Below are 7,496 nucleotides of genomic sequence, written 5' to 3'. Positions count from 1 at the left end.
TGCATATAAGTTAAATAAAGAGGATGATAATACGAAGCCTTGTTGTACTTCTTCCCCAACATTGATCCAGTAAGTTGTTCCATGTAAGGTTCTAACTGTTGCTTGTTAAATCTCATACAGGATTCTAAGGAGACTGGTCAGGTGGTCTGGCATTATCATCTCTTTAAAAATTTTCCACAATTTGTTGTGATCCACATAGGCAAAGGCTTTCAGTTAATCAATGAAGCAGAAATAGATGTTTGTTTTTTTTTTTCCTGGAATTTCCCTTGGCAATTTGATCTTTTGTTTCTCTGCCTTTTCTAAACCCAGCTTATAATCTGAATGTTCTTGATTCAAGTACTGCTGAAGCCTAGCTTGAAGGATTGTGTGTATACAGTCATTTACTAAAGTGACATAAATATTTTGAAAATTCATAGCAATGATAACCTAGGTTAGAGACGACTGATACACTCTAGGGTTAAGTGACCTTTCGTCATGTATATTTTGCTTTCTTCATCAGCTTGTATACACAGATCCAGTATTTTGCATGGACTCTGTGCTAACAAAATGCTTCATCTTTTGTACTTACTCAGGGCTTCTCTGGTAGCTCATGATAGAGAATCTGCCTGCAATGTGGGAGAACTGGGTTCAGTCCCTGGGTGGGGAAAATCCCCTGGAGAAGGGAATGGCTATCCACTCCAGTATTCCTGCCTGGAGATTTCTGTGGACAGAGGAGCCTGGTGGTCTACAGTCCATGGGGTTGCAAAGAGTCAGACATGACTGAGCGACTAACACACAACAAATGAACAGATTCCTTATACATTAGAGCTACCCTAGCTGTTTGAGCAGACAATTTTTAAAAGGTTATAAACACTACCCCAGTTATTTTTATTCATTCTAGTATTCAAAGTGAGAATTTTTGGGAATTAAATCAAAATGTGAACCAGAGTCTCTTATCTTAGACCCATGTATTTCATTTGTCCTTTCTTTAATGTACTGTGATTTTCTTTTTTTCTTATTTTACAGTACAGTTTATTTCACAATTTCTTCTTTATGATAAGTTGGTGATAACTACAAAAGCATCTGTCCTTCTTCATGAAAGGGTCACGTCCACGAGGCATCTTCAGAGATGGTCGAGGCCTTAAAGATAAGCTCTTGCAACTTGACAACCAGTGCCTGGGCACATCTGACTATAAATTCCTGGTCAAGAACACACAACCAGAAAGCGCCGCTGTAGTTCTTTCTCCTTTCAATTCCTGCCAACACTGTATTGTATTACACCACACCTGATCTATCACCCGATGAGGTAATGAGAACCAAATACACCATGACATTGCTAAAGAGAGGGACACAAAAGCCGTCTGTATTATAAATGGGAACTACTTCTATTAGAAATTCAGATAACCCACTTAAATAATTCAAAATGCTTCCTTCATAAGCAGATTACAAAAAAGATACTGCAAGTGCTACCTTTGACAATTTGACAATAATCAAGTTGCTATCACCAAGGACAGTAATGTGACCAGCCTAAGAGTCTCATGCACTCTGTATTTTGAAATCTCAAGGTAGAAAGTACAAATACTTATGCTCTTTATTGCTGTGTGTTCCTACAGTTTAAAAAAATTATTAATGTTTTAAAAAGAATTATCTTCTAGAGATATACACTGAAATATTTATGGGTGACATGATATGTCAGGTATGTGCTTCAAAAGTAATCTAGGGGTGGGGAACAGGGAGTTTACAAGTGAACCAGGACTTTGGAAACTGAGCAGTGGCTTGGGGGCAGGAAGAGGGTTTCACCAGACTTCTCTCTATTCTTAGCTATGTCCAAGACTTCCCATTTTTAAAAATTAAAAATATTTATCGAGGTAGAATGCTTCACTTTTCTCTAAAATACTTCACTATCAAAGAATATTTCTTCTCTTTGCTCCTCTATAATGTATTCTGACACTAGACTTGGAAAAGGAAGTCTGAGTCATAATAAAGGCTAGCAAAGGTTACACACACACAAAAATCAGCGTTTCACTACCCTGTTAATTATCTGCTCCTAAACAAGAGCTGCCCTCCACCATCCCAGGAAGCTCGTCCAAGTCCAGTACTCAGATCACATCCAACTCTGCCTCTTCCCCAGCCGTCCTGGGAGCAGACAGAGGGGGCAGTGCCACAGCAGACCTCCCTCACTTGCCCACTCCCACCAAGTCCTGAGTCATCCTGGACTCACCCCCAAACTCAAGATTCCACCAGGAGCTCCCAGAGCAAAGAATGTCGACTCAGTTCTACTCTGAATAATATTTAGAAAAAACTCAGCCCCAAATAGCAACCTGAAGTTTTTCCCACTGTGATCAATAAGAATGTCACAACAAAAGGTGGTTCCCAAATGAAAATGATTTTATGATAATCAATAAGATGAAACTTTGTGGGATTAAAGTTTAGGGCCACCAAACCTAAGAACCGGGCGTCATCTAAATGTCATGAGCAGAAGACCTAGTCCCTGTGCCAACACTGACAATCTGTGAGGCCTTGGAAAGTCACTTGACATTTATGGGCCCCCAGTTTCTCACCTGTGGGATGAATCTCTTCCACGTATGACTGCCTCAGAGAAAGGCTGATGACCCAGGGAAAACACAAATGAGCCTCCTATAAGCTATAAAGCACTGCATCAAAGTCAGAGTATGGTAAAGACAAATGTGCCAATTCCCTAACATGCTTGATGGGTGTGATGAAGAAGCGTATGTTTAGAGAGAAGACACACTGTTCTACTGAAAAACAACTGACGATGCCCAAGGTGCTCTCCAGCTGGCAGGCAACAAAGAAAAGCATCAAAACACCTGAACCACTGATCACAACCCATGAGAACCATACAGGACACTGTCCAGTGATCACAATCCAGGTTAATCTCTCTCATTAGACTTAGAAAGGGTCTAATGGGCACATCTCTCTCTCTGCCCGTTAGACTAAGAGATGGGAGACCTGTCCTGGGCAATGTCTTCAAACCAGAGCTACACAGAAGCATCACACTGACCAAGAGGTCAACATTCAGGATACCCATATGGACACGTCCAGACTGAAAACTCAACAAGGAGCCCTGACGCAGGATGACCCAGTTCTTTACATGACTGCTCAATGGACGCCATGAATACTCAAGGGGCACAGAGATCCTGTATAAAAGTTCTTAATGTTCTGGCAGACACCCTACGTACCAGGGTGTCAATTTTACCTCTTAGCTTAAACATGCATATGTACCTCACATATACCTGAACGCCCACTTCACATGTATGAATAGTATGAATATTCACATGTATGAAAAGTCAATTAAATACAAACACTAGCAGATCAGCCTTTGGAATGTCTCATCACTGAACAACGTATTTAAAAGAACACCTGCTCCGCCCTGTATTATTTTTATTCATTCTAGTATTCAAAGTGAGAATTTTTGGGAATTAAATCAAAATGTGAACCAGAGTCTCTTATCTTAGACCCATGTATTTTATTTGTCCTTTCTTTAATGTACTGTGATTTTCTTTATTAAGAAAGTGCTAGCACAAAAGGAAAAAACAAACAAAAAAAAAACTATCCCTGTGAGTTGATGGATATGTTAATTAGGTGATTCTGATAATATTTTACCTTTATACATGTATATCAGAATATCATATTTGCACACTGGAAATATATACAAATTTTATTTATTAATTTTAACATTATAAAGATAGAAAAATTTAACTTTTTAAAATAAATCAATGAAATAAAATATAAAAAATTAAATTAAAAAGCACATGATTGCATCCTCCAAGAACATTAATTTTACTTGTTACAGTACCTTTGGACCCTGTCTGTAAGTATCTTTATTGTCATGAATAAATTTTATTTTCTAGAGCAACACTCTATATTGTACTGTAGACATTTTTGGTCACATATTTTCCCCAAATTATATCATTTCCTTTACTTTTCACAATCCATAAGTGAAGTTAAATAATATTGAAAGCATCTTTACTTTCATCCACATAGGAAAGCCTTAAAAAAACCTTGATACATCATATTCCCTACAATTTACTTTCCTAATTTTAGAATGCATCACATTATCCTTCTTAGTTAATAAAAGTTTCTTTTTAAACTTTTTATTGAAAATTAATACAGTAATGCATGGCAATTAATAAAGTCATACATGATATAATACTATTATGATTATATTAAGTTAATACCTTGAATTGACTTCAGCAGGACAGACTTCAAGAAGCAAGATTTCTATAGCAGGACCCTTAGAATAATTATGTTTGTCACTTTATCACAGCATGCAGCTGTGAAGTATACATTGATCTCTTTTTGTTTGGATATTCTTCGACTGATGGACCTAGTTGTTTGCAGATTTTTATTTCTTTGCCACTATAAAAATTGCTGTAATAAATAGCTTTGTACTTACAACATGATACACTGTTGCTTTTTGTTTATAAAATAGATGCATAAGTGCTCTTCCACATTCTAACTGTGTTGTTGGTAAATTACCTATTTGCATAATAATTTAAAATAAAAAATAAAATGCTAATAAAAAGTACTATGCTTTGTGATAGAGTGTGGACCAATTCACTGTAAAGAGACATTGAGGAACATTTCAGGATGGTGGAAATTCTCTTATTGGGAGCAGTAGTAGCAAGCCATCATTTTTCAAGGTCAGACATACATACTTCACATTTTATTATATTCTATTGTGCCTAAAATATACCCTATTAATGTCTGTAAAATGCAATATGACCTTTTCAAAACTATTTTTACTTTTTTAAGACACTTTTCTAGAATTTTTATATAGTCCGTATAGACAAAGATTTAAAGGTTATATAAAAGTATATTAAATATATATCTATAACTCATTGCATAAACTTCCAAATTGTATACATAGTTTACAGTATTTCTTTATACTGATAATACTCTCATGACAATATTAACTTAATACCTTGAATTGACTTCATCAGAACAGACTTCAAGAAGCAAGGTTTCTACAGCAAGACCCTCAAATTATGTTTTTCAGATTGTGACACTTTTTCATTATTGGGCCAGGCAGAACCTCTTCTCTTTATTTATTTTTTCTTCCAAGTTGTTGTGGGCAGAATTGTGTCCCACTAAAATTTGTATGTTGAAGGCTCAATCCACAGTATATCAGAATCTAAGTGTATTCAGAGATAAGGCTTTTTAAAGAAGTAGTTAGTTAAAACAAGTTACTAAAGTGAGCCCTAATCCAATATCATAGCTGTCCTTATAAGAAGAGGCTAAAACACATAGAGAGACACCAGACACTTCGGTGTACCCAAACCGAGTGACAATCACATGAAGCTACAGCAAGAAGGGGGCCATCTATATGCAAGCCAAGGAGAGAGGCCCCAGAAGAAATCAGATCTGCTAACCTCCTATTCGTAGACTTTAGTTATTAATTTTATTTTAAGATTTTTTGATATGTGTGCTTATTTGCTCAGTTGTGCCTGACTCTTTGTGACCCTTTGGACTGTAGCCCTCCAGGCTCCTCTGTTCGTGGGATGTTTTAGGCAAGAATTCTGGAGTGGGTTGCCGTTTTCCTCCTCCAGGAAAATTCTGACCCAGAGATTGAACTCGTACTTCCTGTATTGGCAAGAGATTCTTTGCCTGATGAGCCATCAGGGAAGCCATTTTTTATATGAACTGCTTTTAAAATCTTCATTGAATCCATTACAACACTGCTTCCATTTTATGTTTTGCTTTTTTTGGCCCATAGGCATGTGGGATCTTAACTCCTTGACCATGGATAAAATCCACACCTCCTGTGTGTGAAGTCTTAACCAGTGGACCACTAGGGAAGTCCCTTGATCATGGGCTTTTAGACTCCAGAACTGAGAACACATATTTCTTTTATCTAAAGAAACCTGTTTTTGGTATTTTTGTTATAGCTGCTTAAGCAAATGAATCCATTTTTCATCTTTATTTATTTACCCCACGAGGTGGGCTTCCCAGTGGCTCAATTGTAAAGAGTCTGCCTTTAATGCAGGATACACAAGTTTGAACCCTGGGTCAGGAAGTTCTCCTGGAGAAGGAAAGGGAAACACACTCCAGTATTCTTTCTTGGGAAATCCCATTGATAGAGGAGCCTGGCAAGTTACAGTCTATAGGGTCACAAAAGATTTGGACATGACTTAGTAACTAAACAACAATAAAACCTTACTAGATAACCATCCCAATGTATTTAATGTGAATATTTTCTTGTGTTCTTACAAAATATACATGACTGTTCCATGTGCATGCATCTATACTTTATATAAATCACATTTTGTCATTTACTCCAACTTCCAGCTTTAAATTTAAGGCCTAAAGGGGAAAATAATATGACACACACACACACAAAGTATTGTTGCAAAGAGAACTTAAGCCCCAAAGCTGATAATTTCTCCTGGGCATTTTTCTTTCTACATGATTCTCTTAGTTTTTAAATGCATGAAAATATATGTCTAAAGTATTTAGTGTTTAAAACAATTGTGTGATAGGAAATTTATAGACTAAATAAAGGCTTTAGTTTCAAATATTGTGTTTGATCCTTGCCTAGAATTTATCGTCTACATTTTTTTCACTAGAAATACAATTATAAAGAAAGGATTAAAATAACATTTTTAGTATAGAATATTTTTTGGAGGAGATAGCCTCACTTTTAATATCCAATTTATCCTATTCTTGAAATAATGACTGTGCTAAATTGCATTCTTTGTAGTAAAAGTAAGAAACAAACAGAAATAGTGTCATATGAAAACAAAATGTGTAGATGGAGTTTGTTTTTATTTCATTATTAGTCCATTGGTTTCTAGCTCTTTGGTCTGCATTTTTGCGGTAATGAGTCGCTGAATACAACGAAGTTACTTTGATAGGTACACGTTAATCAGACGTCATGGAGTTGAACTCATTTCAATAATATAGGTCATACTGCCACCAAGAAAAAAAAAAAGAAGAAGACTTAAGAATGTCTGGTTGAACTCCTCGGGGGAGATCTTATGAAAGAGCAAATCCCAAATGGCATCTTCCCAAAGGATGCAAAAGACAAGTTGTGGATATCAGAATCACCTGTGTTTTAGTTAGGTTCTCAAAGGCTCATAGAGCGCCACCAACTCTCACCGACACAGTCACGTAGACATTCTCACTGAGAGGCTGAAACAGATGTGCCTTAGAGGTGGGTAGAAAATATTTATCTTATTTTGGTATAATGGCCTTCAAAAGATTGAAATCTACACCTTAAAGTGCATGACTTCCCTTTCATTTTGGAAAGCATCAGACATTACGTACGATCAAATAATACAATACTAAGTAAAGCTTATTTCTAAGATTTATAACATTTTTGGAGAAAACAGGTTATTAAAAACGATCTAGCTGTTTATATTTCAAACTTATAACTGGTAACATTAGATATTGTATATTTATGCCACCATTGAAAAATGGATTTTTGCTCACTGAGATTATATCATAGTTTTGTTTCTGCAATATTAACTAAAATGAAAAATTCATCTTTCACACAC

The sequence above is a fragment of the Dama dama genome, chromosome 1 (assembly GCF_033118175.1).
Source record: "Dama dama isolate Ldn47 chromosome 1, ASM3311817v1, whole genome shotgun sequence".
NCBI classification, from domain to species: domain Eukaryota; kingdom Metazoa; phylum Chordata; class Mammalia; order Artiodactyla; family Cervidae; genus Dama; species Dama dama.
Note: the sequence above shows the minus strand (reverse complement) of the source record.